This window comes from Lepidochelys kempii, chromosome 4 (assembly GCF_965140265.1).
Source record: "Lepidochelys kempii isolate rLepKem1 chromosome 4, rLepKem1.hap2, whole genome shotgun sequence".
Lineage (NCBI taxonomy): Eukaryota > Metazoa > Chordata > Testudines > Cheloniidae > Lepidochelys > Lepidochelys kempii.
The window spans coordinates 103,455,673-103,475,919 of record NC_133259.1 but is presented as its reverse complement, the minus strand read 5'-3'; positions in this window follow the sequence as shown (position 1 = coordinate 103,475,919).

Genomic DNA, 20,247 nt, shown 5'->3' with positions numbered 1-20,247 from the left:
AATGTATGTTATATACAAGCTTTTTTTAGTGGATATTCTGAAGCAGCAAAGGGCACCCTTATAAAGTAGTTCCAAAATGTACCATCTGGGCTCTGAACTGCAATATGGATAGTACGTTGTACCAATCCCTTCTCAAAGGCCTGTGTGTGTGCGGGTGTGCGTGCATAGATTCACCATTTTTTAGCGGTTTTAGGATAGTGCAGACTGGTGTTTTCAGGGCTGCTGACATGCTCCATAGATTGATGCAAAGCAGGAGTGCGAGGAAGGGATAGCCAATCCTCATTACCAACACTGAGTGATGTGTGTCCAAACAGATGCAGGAGCAGAGCAGCTCCTGTGCACCTCCAATCCCAGGAACTGCCAGGATACATGAGTGGAGGAGGGGAACAGACTCATCATGCCTTTTGCCCCCTTTCCTCACAGAATATTCAGAAGAGAAACAGTCGCCCTCTGGCCCTAATTATACAATATACCCATATTCCATGAATGGACAAACATAACCAGTTCCCTTTTACATTACTCTGATATTTTAAAGCTGTCCTTTACCTTTTTCTGGATTCAGCAATCCCAGTCCAACATCAGACCTTGGACTCCTGTGACGCTAACAATGCACAACACCTCTAGTCTAATGCAGCATATCTAGTCCACGTATTTTTGCTGTGGTCTTCCTTCAATAGTCCTCCAAGCAAAAAATGAATTTTCCAGTTAAATGATTTTAATCTATACATAGGGCTGAACTTTGCATTGCAGTCCACACATGAAAGCTTATTTACCTGGCATAGAAAAGATTAGCCCTAGTCCTCTATAGTTTATCTAATAAAGGTAGGACATAGTATGTGGACAATATTATTATTCAGGTAATTCAAAGGCATGCAAATTTGAGTAATAATATTTTGTTCTTTTACAACACTATCTTTAAAGTGCTTTGCAAAGATTAAATAATGGAATAGAATTAGGAAAAATGAGGCTGAATATCATGAAAAAAACTTCCTAAATGTGAAATTGATTAGACTTAGGTTATCTGAGAGTTCCTTAAGGGAGGCTGAGACATTTAAATTTACCTTAGACATTTAAAAACTAGACTAAACAAAGCAGTAGCAAAAATGCTATCAGAAACAAACATTATGCATTACGCAAACAAACAAACAGTAACAGCAGAAATGCCTCTTCTCTTCCCCTTGGTCGTTGAAGAGGACTAGAAATAGATTGGATATCATTGTTCAGTGTTCACTCTTGTGGCCAATGCTGACCTTGGAGACATATGTTGGTTTTATGCCTTGTAGCTGGTTTAAACACATGCCCATAATTCACTGCAGCCTGATCTGGTTCCCGCTGATGTCAGTGGCAACATTTCTATTGATTGTAATGGTGAAGAATTAGGCTCTTATTTATTTCAGTACAATTTAATCAGCCAGGATTAGATTAGTGCATAGCAGTACTCTAGACTTATAGTATAAACTATAAGACAGTACTAACATATATTTTTTGTTATGATACAGTAAGTAATGTCAAAGCTGTTTTGAGTCTCACACTGATATGCAGGTTTGTTATTTTGGCACAAAAATTCTGAGATTCCTCTGAAGTGTGCTAACTTTACTTTTATTTAAATTAGCTTTGTTCTATATAAATCAAATTCCTTCCAAACAGACCAAATCTGTTCAAATCAGACAATAGGTGTTCCAAACTGGATAGATGATGGCAATGTTACCAATATGTAGATAGCCCTAGTTCCTAACTTTGAACCCAAACTTCTCCAACATTTATAGACATGTCAGATATAGAGGTTTGAACTTGTCTGTTAACAGATAAAAATGTTTGCCTCTCTCTTTATGCAGATCCTTCCTTTATATAGCAATGTTTGTGTGTTTCAGTTTTAGAAGTGAAAAGATGGGAGAAAAGACAAAAAATAAAATCTTTCAAATTTGGGGGAGGGGAGTTCCCCTTGAGTTTACCTTTCTTTTTATCCAAAATGTATGCTGGATCAGATCACATGCTATGAAGGATTGTATCTGTTTGATAGATAGCACATAGTCAAACAAATATTCTACCTGTCCCGAAAATGATGGAAATGTCAGTCAAGCCTTATTAACTTAGACATTAGTTACACCAAGTTCACTAAAACCGCAAAGCAAAGAATAGCTCTTCCAATTGCCAATTTCCCTTCTTTACCCCCTCAGCTACTGCAACACATGCAAACATCTCTGAAAGCTTGAAGTTCTCTGCTGTTTTTTGAGAGAGAAAGAGAGAGTCTGATTATGAGAAAGTGTGCATCCAAAAATTTCCATTGAACCTAATTCCAATTTGTACGGACTTCAGAGAGAGAAACAAAAACAAAAAATGACTGAAGAGTAATGGGAAAGTAAAAAGGAGTGGGAGACAGAGGAAAGGAGAAACTAAGAAATGAAGGAATAGCTGCAGTGAAGGAAAGGAATATTTTATTGAAGGAAAGTAAGTAGGATAGGTAATTTTTAATTCTTCTCTGGGTTTTCATTGACAATTACATTTACCAATGTCAAAATAACTGCTATTTTGTTTTCATGCCACTATTAACATTGTGCCACATGCTAGTGATTTTTCCTAGTACCGTGCCAGACAGAACTGTTCTCTGCCAAATTTTCTAAACCTAGCAACATCTTTACACCAGCAAAAAATGAGAATGGAGGTATCCACCCAAGTTTGCATATGCAAAATGTGGTAATTATGTATTCAAAGGCCAATTTGCACACACAAAATGAGGGCTCATTACTTTCTTGGGTTCAAGTCAGCTTCTCCTTTTTGAAAATGTGCTATCCCTCAGCAAAATGGACAGAAGCTTAGCACAGACTTCTAACTTCTCCTGAAATTAACAGGCTAGATGTCTGTGACATCTTTAGAGACATAGCCATTTCTCCATGAGCTTATGATGGATACCTTGTATTCCCAATAGGCCCATTCTAATCATTTACGTTTCATTTCATACCCCCTTTAGCCTTCAGAGTTTTTCCATAGATGCATGATACAGAAGGACAAATCCATAATATGAAGAGCACCAATGTTTTTCACATGTACAAAAGTATAATCTGGTTGTAAATTTAGAAAGATTTTTAATTGCGTGTGTAGTTTTGGTTTCATTCATCATTGATTTGTGGCTAGAAGTAATGCAAGGGGCCAGATTCTCCATTACTTTACACCTTATGTAGACATTTTCATTTATGCAAAGCGAGTGCAAAACAGGTTTACAAAATTATAAAGGCAGCATTTTACACCCACTTTGCACTCTTTTATGTACCAGACACAAGGCAGTGAAGAATCAGCCCCAACTTATTGAACAAGCTACAGCCTGAATCTAAAGGTATGTCTACACTGGCTTGCGTCGGTTGACTCAGGGTCAAGGACATGAGCTACAGGGCTGTTTAATTGCAGTATAGACATTTGGGCTTGGGCTGAACCCTGGGCCCTATGGCAGCATTCTCTAAAATGCTTTCAGTTCCATGCACAGGGTCAGATGGACAGGCAGGACTGCAGGGTCTCAATGTATGGATGAGATGATGGTGTAGGGAGGAGGGGTTTAGATTTATTAGGAACTGGGGAACCTTTTGGGAAAGGGGGTGGCAATATAGGAAGGATGGGCTCCACCTAAAGCAAAATGGAACCGGATTGCTGGCGCATAACATTAAAAAGGTCATAGAGCAGTTTTTAAATTAAGGGCTGGGGGAAAGCTGACAGGAATGGAAGAGCATGTGGTTCGGACTGAGACATCCCTTAGAGGAGGATGTATTAATGGAGATTCTCTACATCCGACTAAGGAGGAGAGTATGGAAAATGATAAAATATGGGTAGGATCTGAAGAGAAACAGTCAAATGAAAAAAAGTCCCATTCAATTACATCACATAACAGCAGACAGTTAAAAAAAAAGTCACATTTTAAGTGTTTCTATACAAATGCTAGAAGTCTAAATAGTAAGATGGGTGAACTTGAGTGCCTCATATTAAATCAGGATATTGTCTTAAGAGGTATCACAGACACTTGATGAAATGAGGATAAGCTATGGGACATGCTAATACCAAGGTATAAAATATATCAGGAGGACAGAATAGGTCATGCTGGTGGGGGATTGACACTATATGGGAAAGAAAGCAGTCAAATGAAGTAAACATCTTAAACGAATCAAACAGTACCATAGAATCTCTATGGATAGTAATTCCATGCTTGAAGAATAAGAACATAGCAGTAGGGATGTACTACCAATCATCTGATCAGGGTGATGACAGTGACTTTGAAATGCTCAGGGAGATTAGAGAGCCTACCAAAAAACCCAAAAAAAACAACAACGCCCCCATCAATAATACTGGGGGATTTTAACTATCCCCATATTGATTGTATCCCATCCTGAGGTGACATGTACCCAGAAATAAAGTTTGAAACCTCAAATCACTGCTTCTTGGAGCAGCTAGGCCTGGAACCCACATAAGGACTAAATAAAGAATTGACTCTCCTATGTGGAACACAGGATCTGATCCTAGAGGTGAATATACCTGAACTGCTTGGCAATAGTGATCCTAGCATAATAAAATTTAACATCCCTGTGTGGGGGGAACATCAAAGCAGCTCACCACAGTAGCATTTAATTTCAGAAAGGGGGACTACACAAAAATGAGGAAGTTAGTGAAATAGAAACTAAAAGGTACAGTGCCAAAAGTGAAATCTCTGTAAGCTGCATGGAAGCTTCTTAAAGACACCATAATAAAGGCTTAATTTAAATTCATACCCCAAATCAAAAAAACAAACAAACATAATAAGAGGAGCAAAAAATTGTCACCATTGCTAAACAAAGTAAAAGAATCTGTTAGAGGCAAAAAGGCATCTTTTAAAAAGTTGAAGTTAAATCCTATTGAGGAAAATAGAAAGGCGCATAAACTCTGGAAACTGAAGTGTAAAAATATAATTAGGCAAAGAAGAATTTAAAAAGCAACTAGCTAAACACTCAAAAAGTAACACCAAACCATTTAAGTACATTAGAAGCAGGGAACCTGCTAAAGAACTAGTGGGGGCACTGGACGATTCAGATGCTAAAGGAGCAACTCAAGGAAGATAAAGCTGTTGGGGAGAAGCTAAATGAATATTTTGCATCAGTCTTCATGGCTGAGAATATGAAAGAGATTCCCAAAACCAAGCTGTTCTTTTTAGGTGACAAGCCTCAGAAACTGTGCCAGATTGAGGAGTCATTAGAGTTGGTTTGGAACAAACTGATAAATTCAACAGTAATAAGTCACCAGGACTGGATGGCATTTACCCAAGAGTCCTGAAGGAACTTTAAACAAGGAATTTGGGGGAGATGGTTGGGAGATGTTCAGATAATCTCCTCGCCGGATTTTAGCATTGAGAGGGAAGAAAACGAAGTAAGAAAGGATACAGCTGTGGGTAGGAGAATGTATATGAGAAAGGGCAGTGTGGATACCAGTATAATAGGTTATACTAGCTGTAGAATGACCGTGCCTAAAAGGGTACAGAATGTGAACGAGGACCAACAGCAAAAATAAGATGTTTGTACACCAATGCGAGGAGCCTACGTAACAAAATGGAGGAACTAGAGCTACTGGTGCAGGAAGTGAAACCAGATATTATAGGGATAACAGAAACATGGTGGAATAGTCGTCATGACTGGGCTACAGGTATTGAAGGGTATGTGCTGTTTAGGAAAGACCGAAACAAAGGTAAAGGTGGTGGAGTAGCACTGTATATCAATGATGAGGCAGAATGTAAAGAAATAAGTAGTGATGCAATGGATAAGACAGAGTCCGTCTGGGCAAAAATTACATTGGGGAAGAAAACTATTAGAGCCTCCCCTAGGATAGTGCTGGGGTGTGCTATAGACCGCTGGAATCTAATTTGGATATGGATAGACCCCTTTTTAATGTTTTTAATAAAGTAAATACTAATGGAAACTGTGTGATCATGGGAGACTTTAACTTCCCAGATATAGACTGGAGGACGAGTGCTAGTAATAATAATAGGACTCAGATTTTCCTTGATGCGATAGCTGATGGATTCCTTCATCAAGTAGTTGCTGAACCGACTAGCGGGGATACCATTTTAGATTTGGTTTTGGTGAGTAGTGAGGACCTCATAGAAGAAATGTTTGTAGGGGACAATCTTGGTTCAAGTGATCATGAGGTAATTCAGTTCAAACTGAACAGAAGGATTAATAAAAATAAATCTGCAACTAGGGTTTTTGATTTCAAAAGGGCTGACTTTCAAAACTTAAGGAAATTACTTAGGGAAGTGGATTGGACTGAAGAACTTATGGATCTAAAGGCAGAGGAGGCCTGGGATTATTTTAAATCAAAGCTGCAGAAGCTATCGGAAGCCTGCATCCCAAGAAAGGGGGAAAAAAATCATAGGCAGGAGTTGTAGACCAAGCTGGATGAGCAAGCATCTCAGAGAGGTGATTAAGAAAAAGCAGAAAGCATACAGGGAGTGGAAGATGGGAGGGATCAGAAAGGAAAGCTACCTTATTGAGGTCAGAGCATGTAGCGATAAAGTGAGAAAGGCTAAAAGTCAAGTAGAGTTGGACCCAAGGGAATTAAAACCAATAGTAAAAGGTTCTATAGCCATATAAGTAAAAAGAAAACAAAGAAAGAAGAAGTGGGACCGCTAAACACTGAGGATGGAGTGGAGGTCAAGGATAATCTAGACATGGCCCAATATCTAAACAAATTCTTTGCCTCAGTCTTTAATAAGACTAAAGAGGATCGTAGGGATAATGGTAGTATTGGGAATGGGACAAATGGGAATGAGGATACGGAGGTAGATATTACCATATCTGGGGTAGAAGTGAAACTCAAACAGCTTAATGGGACTAAATTGGGGGGCCCAGATAATCTTCATCCAAGAATATTAAAGGAATTGGCACATGAAATTGCAAGCCCATTAGCAAGAATTTTTAATGAATCTGTAAACTCAGGGGTTGTACCGTATGATTGGAGAATTGCTAACATAGTTCCTATTTTTAAGAAAGGGGAAAAAAGTGATCCGGGTAACTATATCCTGTCAGTTTGACATCTGTAGTATGCAAGATCTTGAAAAAAAATTTGAAGGAGAAGGTAGTTAAGGACATTGAAGTCAATGGTAAATGGGACAAAATACAATATGGTTTTACAAAAGGTAGATTGTGCCAAACCAATCTGATCTCCTTCTTTGAGAAAGTAACAATTTTTTTAGACAAAGGAAATGCAGTGCGCAGAGCTGGGATGGCACACAAAGAGAACAGATGTTTGGCTCTATGCGTGTGATGACAGATACAAAGCTCCGCAAGATAGTTCAGTCCAAAGCAGACTGTGAAGATTTAAAGGGATCTCACAAAACTGGGTGACTGGGTAACAAAATGCAGGTGAAATTCAATGTTGATAAATGCAAAGTAATGCATATTGAAAAACAATCTCAGCTATACATATAAAATGATGGAGATCTCAATTAGCTGCTATCACTCAAGAAAGATCTTGGAGTCACTGTGGATAGTTCTCTGAAAACATCCACTCAATGTGCAGTGGCAGTCAAAAAAGCTAACAATGCTGGGACTCATTAGGAAAGGGATAGAGAGCAAGATAGACAATGTCATATTGTCTCTCTATAAATCCACGGTACACCCACATCTTGAGTCCTGTGCGCCGATCTAGTCATCCCACCTCAAAAAAACCCATATTGAAATTGGAAAGGGTACAGAAAAGGGCAACAAATGAATCAATAGCTTCCATATGAGGAGATAGGAGGACTGTCATAAATATAAAGGGAAGGGTAAACCCCTTTAAAATCCCTCCTGGACAGAGGAAAAATCCTCTCATCTGTAAAGGGTTAAGAAGCTAAAGGTAACCTCGCTGGCACCTGACCAAAATGACCAATGAGGAGACAAGATACTTTCAAAAGCTGGGAGGAGGGAGAGAAACAAAGGGTCTGTGTCTGTCTATATGCTGCTTTTGCTGGGGATAGAACAGGAATGGAGTCTTAGAACTTTTAGTAAGCAATCTAGCTAGGTATGTGTTAGATTATGATTTCTTTAAATGGCTGAGAAAAGAACTGTGCTGAATAGAATGACTATTTCTGTCTGTGTGTCTTCTTTGTAACTTAAGGTTTTGCCTAGAGGGATTCTCTGTGTTTTGAATCTAATTACCCTGTAAGGTATCTACCATCCTGATTTTACAGAGGGGATTTCTTTACTTCTATTAAAAGTCTTCTTGTAAGAAAACTGAATGCTTTTTCATTGTTCTCAGATCCAAGGGTTTGGGTCTGTGGTCACCTATGCAAATTGGTGAGGATTTTTACCAAACCTTTCCCAGGAAGTGGGGTGCAAGGGTTGGGAGGATTTTGGGGGGAAAGACGTGTCCAAACTACATTTCCCAGTCAACCCAGTAAGAGTTTGGTGGTGGCAATGGATATTCCAAGGACAAAGGATAAAATTAATTTGTACCTTGGGGAAGTTTTAACCTAAGCTGGTAAAAGTAAGCTTAGGAGGTTTTCATGCAGGTCCCCACATCTGTACCCTAGAGTTCAGAGTGGGGGAGGAACCTTGACAGACATAAATGCAGCTATGAAGATGCTTAGGTAATGATCATCTGATTTAATTTCTTCCATACTGCAAAAAAGACTCTAACTGACTAATGAAAACATACACATTAGAAACTACCATACCTGTGAAAAACAACTCTTAGCAGAAATGTTAGCTGTACCAAAAACTTGCCTGTAATGTGGATATAAGATAAAGAATGCTTCCAGTGCTAAAGCGTTCAGCAATATATTGGCTCTCTTAAAGCAATTCTGTTCTTGTTTTACCTTTTTAATTTTCTCAGAGATTCATTAAAAGATGCTTCCCCTTCTGATCTTTTTCAGAACCGTCCAGGAGTTATGAGAATATATTAGGCTGATAAAGAATGTAAGACTATTGCTCTACGTACATCTATGTCTGCAGGCAACAAGGTGACAAATGGACAGGAATTTAGCCTCCAAGAGTTCAATAAGCTGGTATTGTCCTGACATTGCAAACTGTTTACCACAAAAATCCTCTTCATCTATCACCCATGCCCAGCCTCTCTGACTGATTCTAATTCCACTGACATTGAAACCTCAAGCCCTTTGTGAGTCATTTATCACACTTATTAAAATGTTCAGTTGTGGATTAGAATAGCAATTCACTATTATTTGAGAACGCTGCCCAAGGGCTATTCCATACAGCAAATTTTAATGCTTTAATGAAACAGTAGTTTGGTTTTAATAAATTATTCTTTGCTAAGGTACTATGCTTTCAATTATGAGAGATGGTGTTGGCATTTCAAATATGGCATCAGTGTCCAATATTATGCAAATCCCTTCACTTAATACTGCATTTAAATCTGCCCTAAATACTTCACACATAATATTTTAACAAGTATGTGTCAATTGGATTATACAGGAAGCAATATCTGTTCAGCTCTCAACCTTTTGGAGCATAAACATGAGTTCTTCCCTTTGGAATGTGGAGTAAAGATCACAGCAAAGAACACTTTCAAAAGATTTATCCCTTCCCCACTAAGGAAAAAAATGGATTTGCTACAAATAAATATTGTTATTGAAGGCCCAATCTTGCTCCTCCGAAAGTCAATAATTCAACAGGAGCAAGCCCAAAATAACATTCTAAATGGCTTTGGTGATTAATACAAGTTACAAGTGTGCAGGTTAGTGAAAATATAGGTCAGTGTTTCCTCCTGCAAAACCTGACGTTTCAGTTTGAAGCTTGAAATGTTTGCATATAAACACAGTTGGAGTATAATGAGCATGCAAGATATGTTCTTATTTTTGTACTTTTGAAAGTATGACCTGCAGTGTCAAGGTAGTACATGCAAGGAGTACAGCTGAGGGGTTTTGAGAGTCTATATCCCCCTTAAAAATAAAGATACTGCATTTAAATACACATTGATTTGGAAGGATGGAACAGTGGTTGGGCTGCTAGCCAGGGCCTTATGAGACCTGGGCTCAATTCCCTGCTCTACCGCCAACTTTGTGTGTGATTTTGGCCATGTAACTGAGTCTCTTTAGTTCTCCACCTGAAAAATTATAACAGTACTTCTCTATCTTAAAACCATGTTGTACAGATAAATACTCAGGACTGTGAGGTATTCATATGATATGGTAATAGAGGCCATATAAATACCTAACATAAAAACATTTTATATCAGCCTCAGAGATGTCTCGCTGGTCCTTCTAGACAGTGAAGAAAATAAAAGAAAGCTTTGAGAGAATGTGAAATATATTGTATCATTAGGACTGACTCCAGACCAGTCCTAATTAGACATATTGAGCACAGAAAGTTTAAAAAACAACAAAACAAAATACACCACACAAAAAAACCCCAAACAAAAACAAAAAAAAACCCCACTACTCTAAAAATAAAAAGCATTTGAAAACAAAGAACTTTGCAAAGGGAAGTATGTAATATGCATAATACTATATGCTCAGCTAGAAGAATTCCAAACTACTTATTTTAGAAGAAATTTTATGGAAAAGTGGCAACATTTCAACCACTTTAAAAAAAAAAAAAAGGCATAGCCTCAAACAAACACTCTATTTCATAGATATATGTTCCCCAAAGATTTACCCCTTTTACATTGTGTAAAAGGGAATTCACCCTGTATCAGTTAATCCGAAAAAAAAGAGTAATTTTGTGCAATGTAAAACTTGTCAATACAACACCATGTTAACTTTCTAGCTACACAGGTTTTTGGACCCAGGGTTGGGACAGGGGTGAAATTGAAAGCTGAGTGTGCAAAGTTACAGCTAATTAAATACCACAAAGCTATTTAAAACACCACAAACAAGAAAAAGCCAAGACATTCAAAGTGGAAGCTGAACGTCCACCTTGAACTCTTGCTGCTGTTGTCAGGTTTGCTGTATATCTTTAAAGCATCTCTTAATAAATCCATTGAAATTGTTTATGGATCAAGGGCTTGATCCAAGTTATTTTGAAGTCAATGGGAAGACTCCAATTGACTTACAGATCAGACCCAAATCCTGACACCATATTCATGAGCATTGTCCCATTGAAGTGAGTGTAGCAGAGCACAGCGGGACCCCCTCAGCTCCTGCCTCTGCTAGGTCCACAAAGTCACTCTGAGACCCTCAGAGTCTGGATGGTAACCACTGATGCAGTTTATTCATAGAATTGTTCCCACCTCCATTTCAACATACACAGTTAGACCTTCACTGTCTGCAAGAGAAAGAGAGGGAACCACTACTTTTCCTACTCCCTGACTTCTTCCTTTTTTTCTACTCCCCATTTGGCTTCTGGCCCCCTCAAGGCTTTTATACAGCCCCAGGCTAATTAGGCTGTCCCTGATTCCCCAATTAGGGCCAGGTTATCTCCAGCCAGCTCTAATTTATTCCCCTAAATGGGAACTGACATGACAGAGGGCTGAATCAGCAACCCTTGGCCCAGCACCCATCGAGGCACACAGGATTAAATCAAGCAATATTTGCCTTAAAGATTACTGATCATTAAGGGCAAAATGCACTCAAGCCACATACAGCCTGGGTAGCTGGGCTCTATAAAAGTGGATTTCAGAGGATTTGGGGCAGTGAGATCTACCACCTCCAGCCCAACAAGAATACAGGACAATACATTTATATCCAGTACTAAATACTATTTCAAATTCAATTCAAATTGAAGGTGAAGTATTGTATTTTGTTATTTTTGTTTAGAAAAATTATACTGTGTATAATCACCTTGCAGAGTCATTCAATTCTGCTCCCCAGTCACGGAGGCTCAGTGTGAAAGCAGTCCCTGGTGGCTAAGAGATTTTACTCCCCAGCCAAGGTCTCAGAGCCAAGACAGCAAGCAGCATTACCAGCAGCACTTTGGAACTATTGACAGATTTTTGTCTTATGGTTTGATTCTGGATATTTTGTTTCATTGCTGATTGGTTATTTCCTCCAACTCCAGCCCACCCCTCTCTCAGGCTCTCATACTGAAATTTCTCTCTCTGCTCCACTCCTTCCTTCTCTCTATTATTTCCTCTCCTCTGCCCCCATTCCATACTCCCTCTCTTTCTCTTACTTCCATGTATTATGCTTGTGTTGACATACAAACAGAGAAAGTGGACAAAAATATACAGTATTCCTGCTGGAAGTTTACAAAGTAATATGACTATTTCTAGAAGTCAGAACAATACACAAAAAACCCAGAATCAGAGAGAGACAAAAACATACTGCTTCCTAAAACAGAGAGGCACACCTCACCCATCTTACTCTAGTGATCTATCTGTAAACTCACTTGGCAAGGCCCAGATTACACAGCTCTCTACAGATCTCCCTACCTGCAAGCAGGGCCTCAGTTTAAAGTGTCAGCTGGCAATTTTTACAGTTTAATACACCACACCATGCTTCTATTAACTCATCTCCTCCCCCTTCCCGCCATCTCACACCATCTCCCACTATCGGTACTTAAAATAAAAAGGAAAAAACATGTTTTGGACCTCCCCCACCCCCGGACAACTAACATGACATTTGCCACCCACCATTCCAATCACTCTAGTAATGTGTTAGATCATTAACCCTACCTTTTGTCTTCTATTTAAAGTTACAAGTTCTTTGGGGCAGGCATTGTTTATTATATGTTTTTACAGTGCTTGTCACAATGGGGTCCCAATCTTGATCTGTGACATTGGAATACAAATAGCAGTTTGTACTCCTTTCTCCTGCTTGCCATGATTTTTCCCCGATAAGGCATTGTAAAGAACTGGTCTGTAACTAGTCAGCTGATCCCTGCAGCAACACAATATCATAATTGGTAGGTTTCTTCTAGTGATAAAGCCAGCAAAGCTGGATGTTTTGATTTACAGTTAGTGGCTGAAATTGCACCCTCTGGATCTGTGCATGAAGAGAAAGTTCTAAACCCAGATCTCACTCCTCACATGCAGAAGAGTGGGTTCAGTTGACTCTGTTGCCTGCCCTCCCCCTCCTTTCCTATGTTTGCCAGAAGGATTGTTAGGTGTGTGGAATTTGCAAAAGGCTCAGGAGTGCATGCACCACAGGCAAGAGTGTATGAACCAGGCAGCAGCTTTTTGTCCCCCTCATTAGCCCCATGGAAATTAATTTCTGTGCAGATTGCTTTACACTGGGAAACTCCTTTTTAGAGCAGTCCTCCCAGCAGCTGTTCTGGGGAACCTCTGATAGCATGAATCTACTTGAGCTGGAGGGGTGGGGCCAGGTTGTTCTGTTACTTCCTCCTCCTCACTTCCCACCAACCTAACTCTCATTTGTCCCATCTACCTCTTATGTCTGATCAGTTAGATTGGAAGGTCCTTGGATCAGGGACAATCACAATAGTCAGTGATTGTCATTTACTATATGTTTGTACCTAGCAAAATGGAATCTTGACATGGCTGATGGCTCCAGGTGCTACTGCATTATAAATGTTAAAACAATAGTAAGTCAGGTAGTGGAAAAGAAGCTCCCTTCTGCTCTTAGCAGAGTAACAGGAGCTGTGCTCCATTGTACTTTAACCTCTGATGGTAAGTCTGACCCTCAATGTTGGTGATCAATATCATCCATGCAGGTGCCTTATATTTTTATCTTTTGGGCAGACTGCCTTCAGTTTTGCATACTTCCACAAGTAAACTAAAATAATGACCAATTTGACTGTGACTCATCTATAGTAGGTCAAGTTTTCCAAAGAAAGTGGCACTCATGCTCCCATAGGCAAGCTGGTGTGTCAAGCTATTTATACAGAGCCCCATTTAGAAAAATCCAGCTACGAAACATGTGCTAATGGCTAGGTAGCTGGCATACTGAGACTTCTGTTCATTATACCAGTCTAGAGCTGATCGAAGAAACTTTGCTGGAACCGTTTTCTGTCAGACAGCACAGTTCCATTGAAATCAAAGTGCTTTGAGAAGTTGTGCCAATTATGCCAAAATTTTGTTTTGAAGAAAAAACAGAAAAAAGTTCCAACAACATTGAAACATCCCATTTTGATGCTTTCAGAAGAAAAAGTTTTAAAATGAATTTGTTTCAAAAGTTTGTTAAATTCGTATATTATATTATAAATGTCAAACCCAAACAAATATTTCTCTTGGTCCAAAAGATATTTCTCTTGGTTTTTTTCCTGGAATTTTCTTTTCCCGTGATATTTGAAATTTTGTTTCCCTCCTCCAAATAAAAATGAAAATGGATTTTGAGGTTTAAAAATCCTTCATGAAAACCGAATTTCCCTCTTCCACGCCAGACACTACCATGTCCTCCCTGGCTCCGTGCATTTATCTTGTCTCCCCCATCTGCTGTCTCTCTGTAAGCTGGTTGGGACAGGAATTGTTGTTTTTTTTTCTATACCACTCAGTATTAAGAGGGCTAAGTGCATGATTAGGGCTTCTATTGGCACTATTGTAAAAAATAATAATAATAGGAATGGAAACACCTTTATTATCATAACTATTGTATAGTAGCTTGAACAGTGCCACAAATCTAAAACATATACTGGGGGGGGGGAGAAAGAAAGGAAGTTAGAAAGCTGAACACCTCTGTTGTTCCTTATACTTTCACCTCTTATTTGGCTCATTTTGAGACAATGAATCTGACTTTCCTTTGCTACCTCTCATTGGCTAGATGCACTACTTAATGGCTCATTTCAAAATATAGGTCTCTTTCTCTCTCCTGATGTAATATAAGGGCTCATTAAAACTGAATATGTCTATGGCTTTTTTATAAGGAAGTATCACAATACAGAATCTCATTTAAATTGAAATCTACTCTACTTTTTTTGCAGTCTCTCTTCCAAGACTGATGCCATATAATGACTTTTTTAAGGGAACTCTTGCCATTTTTAGCATCTAATAGGGCTATACTGTGAAACAAGGAAGAAACTGAATAATTTCCTTTACAGAACATAAAGATGGCATATTGCAATACAAATCTCTCTCTCTCCCATCTCCTCCACTCTCCCCACGAATGCCTTTGTTTTTTATATTGAGACTGTCTGAAACAGTCTCTCTCTCTGAGTATGTCTACACTGTAATTAGGCACCCATGGCGGGCTTATGCCAGCTGACATGGGCTGGTGGAACTCGGGCTAACGGGCTGTTGAACTGAAGTGTAAATGTTTGGACTCAGAGGATGCAGCCGGACCTCTGGGACTCTCCCACTTCTCAGACTCCTAGATCTGGGGCTCCAGCCAACCCTGAATGTCTACACCATAATTAAACAGCCCCTTAGCCTGAGCCCAGTGAACCCAAGTCAGTTCATGGGCCAGCCATAGTTTTTTTTAACTACAGTGTAGGCATACTCTCAGTGACGCTGCAAGGGAGGTGAGATAAAGAGAAGGTCTGGGGAACAATTTGAAATGTAATGATTTGTGGAGGGGTGTGGTGTGTTTAACTTTTTTGGTCTTGGCCTTTACCTTTTTTATTTCTCCCTTTCCTCCTCCACTCTTACCTCTAATTTTATCCTTTCAGGTGTCTGGCATTTCACAGTTCCAGATATTGCCAGGTTTAGCCATAAATCCTGTCTGCAAAATCTATATCCTATGGGCTGACATTGAGTCCTAGAGTTTAAGGCCAGAAGGGACCACTAGATCAGCTTGTCTGATCTCCTGTACATCTCAGGGCACCAGCACTTGCGCACTAAACCCAACCACAGAAATGAGACTAAAGTAAATGAGACCCCCCCAGAAGACTAATATTATGTGGCACAGGCAGAGACTAGGAGTGTCCAAGGAGCACCAGTGCTCAAGACTCCTGCATTGGCAGGGAAATGATTACATGAGATATTACTGATAATCATGGCAAGTGACCAGCACCTACACACATAGCCGAAAAAATGCAAAAACCCCCAAAGTAACTGCCAATCTGACCTCGGGGAAAATTCCTTCCTGATACCATGTATGGCGATCAGTTAGATCCCAAACATCTGAACAAGAACCAGCCAGCCAGGCACCTGAGAATATTTGGTGCCACCTCAGAGCTCTGGCCTACCCTACGTAGCATCCCATCTCCAGTTGTGGCCACCCCTGATGCTCAAGAGGCAGGAGTTGAAAAAACTCCCAGAATGCATTGGAATAATCTTCAGCATGTGGCATCCCCTGACTCAATATGTATGCCATCTTGGTCAATATAAACGCTGCAGCTGACATTGCTTTTTTCTCCTTCTGTCATGTCACGTTCCTAATTTTGCTTGATGGTTTGGTAAGCATAATGAAAATTCACCTTCTGAAATTAAATTTGCTATTAATAAGTTCCCAGTTAGGAAGTGGGAAATTAGACTTCCCATTATTGTGTGAAGCAGAGCTGGCATGAGCTACTGGTTCAGTGGGCAGCTCCCTTGTTTGAATCACTAACCTGGCCCTGTTCCTAGCACATGCATATTCTAAGTGCCTTAGCAACTACCTCAGGCCACTCACACACAAGAAGGAGTTAGTATCCTCTACTGGCTGCTGTTGCTGGAGCTCAGTAGTACAGACTGAAATATTTAACATTTTCAGTTTTTGGCTATTGCTAGAGTTCAGTTCAATTCAAGGACTTCTTGATCTACTCCATTACCATCCAGACTCCTGCTGTTTTACACTCATAAGGCAAAACAGCTCTGTGGCCTCCCTCCTCTGTAGCCCCATAACAGTGTGGGGTCAGCGATAATCTTACTAGAGATGGGTTGAAGATCAGATGAGGAGACAAACATAGGGAGGTGTTTGAATAAAGAGACTGGTGGGAAGAGGGAGAGATCTAACAGCTGATAGATTCTTGTCTGTGGTGGGGGAAAACAGGAGCTAAGAGTTCTGGGCTGGGGACAGAAGCTGGGAACAATTAGATTTGTGATTAGGCAGAAGATTGGGAGAAGCTGAATTTTTCATGGAGTGTCTTAAAGCATACAGATATGTTGGAGGAAACCAATGTATTTCAGTGAGAAGAAGAGATGTAAGAACATAAGAATGGCCATACTGGGTCAGACCAAAGGTCTATCTAGCCCAGTATCCTGTTTTCTGACGGTGGCCAGTGCCAGGTGCCCCAGAGGGAATGAACAGAACAGGTAATCATCAAGTGATCCATTTCCTATCTCTCATTCCCAGTCCACACAGTATCTTTAAAAATGTTCATTCAAATAGCATCACATCCTAACTTTCTGCAGCATGAAAATGCTTTGTATCTGCATTAGAGATAGGTTCACAACAAAATCTTTGGGCAAGTTCAGATCCGGATCCATACTTCAAGGTTGGCTTCTCTCTAAGATGGATTAGATGTCTGAATATCCCCTCCCACTCCTGGAATGACCGCACCACAACTAAAGGGGGGCAGAATTTGTCTGGGTTTACCCAAAGAATGGCAGCTATGTTTTTTTTTGTGGGGGGGATCAGGGGGAGGAAGAAGGTCAGAAACTGTTGTAAAAAATGTGCTCTGTGGTCAGCTTTGCAGCAGTGACTTGCCCCCACTCCCCCAGGAATGTTCATAGAGGTATGAAACCTGGCTTGGGCAAGTCTCTTTGTGGGCCCCAATGCCAGTTAGGCTGGATGTGTTAAGGGTTCTCCTATGGGATTACCCTAACAGGTCAGATGGGGCATATTTGTGGGAGGGGTTTACAGCAGGATTTCAGATCCCTTTTGTGGGAAGTAGAATTCATTTGATGTCAAAAAACTTAAAGTCAGTAGCTGGGATGGGACATATTGTTCAAAAAAAGATTGCACAAGAATTAGAGGACACAATAGCTGGGCCATTTAATCAGTTGCCTATAGCACATTTAAGAGTTTCTCCCCTGGGGCTGGTCCCCAAGAAGACCCCAGGGACTTACTGATTAATTCATCACCTGTCATACGTGCAAGGTAGCTCTGTTAATGATGGAATAGACCTGGCACTACGTTCCATACACTATTCCTCCATTGATGAAGCCGTTTGTATCGTTAGGGCGTGTGGCCCTGGGGCGCTAATGGCTAAATGTGATATCAAGTCTGCTTTCCAACTCCTGCCGGTGCACCCACTGGACTTTGACCTGCTGGGTTTCTGTTTTGAGGGGTAATTTTATTTTGACAAGGCTGAACAGCCCATGGGCTGTTCAGTATCCTGTGCAGCTTTTGAGAAATTCAGTACAATGTTGCACTGGACAGTGGTGCGGTCAGTGGGACTAAACCAAGTGGTGCATTACTTGGATGATTTTTTGTTCACAGGGCAAGCCGGGTCAAATGAGTGTGTTCACCTATTACAGATATTTCAGGCCCTGGCTAAAGAGTTGGGGGTACCCCTACTGGAGGAGAAAACAGAAGGCCCTTCCACTACATTGACCTACCTGGGCATTGAGCTGGACACCAAGGAGGGCATATCTTGGCTCCCTCAGGATAAGCTTCAGGAGCTATCAGGGTTTCTCCAGAGAGCACTGGAGGCTAAAAAGCTTAGGCTGCAGGAACTGCAATCTATTTTGGGGCACCTGAACTTTGCTTGCAGGGTTGTTGCCCTGGGGCGGGCATGTTGTGCCCGGCTGGCAGCGGCAATGGCTGGCATAGGCAGGCCACACCATTACATATGAGTCACTAGAGAGATGAAGGAAGACTTGAGGGTGTGGAACTCAGCTTTTCTGAGTTGATTTAATGGAGTATCATTGTGGAGGGAAGAATGGTTATTACAAAGGGGGTTCAAAATCCACTTGGATGCGGCAGGGGGTGCAGGTTTTGGGATGTTTTATCAAGGCAAATGGTGTGCACAAAAATGGCCCACTGCCTGGACACAAAATAGGGTTGTGCGTGACATGACCTTCTTGGAATTTTTCCCCATTTTAATTGTGATGGTGATTTGGGGATCAGAGCTGGCTAATAAAAAGGTGTACTTCTGGAGCGGCAACGTGGCAGTGGTACAGGTTATCAATTGCCAAACTTCCAGATCGCACAGGTTATGAAGTTGGTAAGGGCATTTGTTCTACCATGCTTATTCTTCAACATGTGTTTTTCTTCAAAGCACGTGCCGGGCATGGATAATGGCATAGCAGATGCCTTGTCTCGTTTCCAGTTTGACAGATTTTGTGAGCTTGCACCAGGGTTAGCAGTGAACCTGAGCAGATGCTGCTGGCTCTCTGGAACCTCAGAATATGATGTGGTGGTGGAAGTGAGATTTTTGGCTTCAGCTTACAAGTTGTTTATTTTGTTTTCTTTTAAGGAGTCTTGTTAATTCCAGGATCCAGAGAATGGGTCGCCTATGCTGTTCTCTGTGGAGGGCAGTTGTTATAGTACTAGGTCAAGGACAATGCAGCTGCTGGTGCCCCTTGATGAACACACATGGGGCAATGGGTTCTTTCTCCCCAATAGGGCTGCTAGGCAACAGGCCATTTGAGATGTGTGGGAACCCGGCGGGGTTGCAGGGAGGCAGCCAAGCAAATTGCTGGTGCCTCCTTGTGTCAGATGTTCAGTGCAGGTACTCCATAGGGAGGGCAGCCAGTGACCAGATAAATAGCCTGGTAAAGGACTTAAAAGGAGGTCCTGGATAAAGGAACAGAACGGGGGAGGGGTTTGGGGACTCCTATGGTTGGTACAGCAGGGAGCCAACCCACACTCCTCCTCGCCCCCCCATTCTCATAGCCCTCCTTAACCCTCTTACGAGGCTGGTGGATGGTAAGGTCCAAGCCATGGGTCGGCTGAGGGACCTGGAAGGAAACAAAGGGGGGCTGGTGGAAGCCCTGGAGAATTGATTTCAATAAGCATGGATTTGCCTGCACTGTACATTTTAGCTGCCGAGTAGTTCCAGACATATATATATAATAAAGTTGCGGCCTGATTAAAACCCATAACAAGTCTCCTGTCCTTCTTGTGGTGTACTTAGACAATGACTCCTGTACTAGGATAGGCTGAAGTAGTTGAATTAGGAGTTGGCTTTGTTAGGCTGACATCAATGAAGGGCTTCCCCACATTAAGGGAATTCTCAACTGGTAGTTAGGGGCAGATTACAGCTGCATTTGTACCAGCTGAGTGGAGAAAATCTGGCCTGTTGTCAAACATACACACATGTACCCACTCTCCCACATTTCTTTTTACCTCTCCTAACCCAAACTCATGTATTTTCTACTCCTTTTTTAGGCACAGGTTTATTAAAGAATGTCATATTCCCACATGGTAGGCCAATTTTATGCAGCACTTGTGGTAGGAGTGACTTTAGACTGTTCTGTTAATTGTAGGACTCTTTTTATAGTAATAAGTTGATTGCTAGGATCTGTATGCAACATCTTCCCTCAAGATGTTTTACATTACAAATTAACATTACACTTTGGGTAGCTGCTATTAACTTT